A 345-nucleotide genomic window follows, 5' to 3' on the forward strand; every position below is an offset into this window, starting at 1 on the left:
AGGCCGCTATGTTGGGAGGGGCGGGGGGGGCGGGGGGGGGGGCAGATCCCAAATTTACGGGCCTGGAACGAGGGAATTCTCAAATCAAGGAGCTTGGGGGGCTCAGACCCCAAAGAGGGGGAGCCTGGCAGTGCTAAGAGGGGACCCAGATGGTGTCTAAAGCCCAAGTGAAAGTGCCCAGAGGGGGTGAGACCCCAAAATTCCACGGTTCTAAGGACGCTCAGGGAATTCTGTTGGGACCCAAAATCCATCTGGAGGTGGCCAAAGGCAGGTTTCATTCCCTACTCAGACACAGCTCAGGGTCCCCCCCACGACACCAAATAAACCTTCCGGAACCACGAGTGC

The sequence above is a fragment of the Chiroxiphia lanceolata genome, chromosome 25 (genome assembly GCF_009829145.1).
Source record: "Chiroxiphia lanceolata isolate bChiLan1 chromosome 25, bChiLan1.pri, whole genome shotgun sequence".
NCBI lineage: Eukaryota > Metazoa > Chordata > Aves > Passeriformes > Pipridae > Chiroxiphia > Chiroxiphia lanceolata.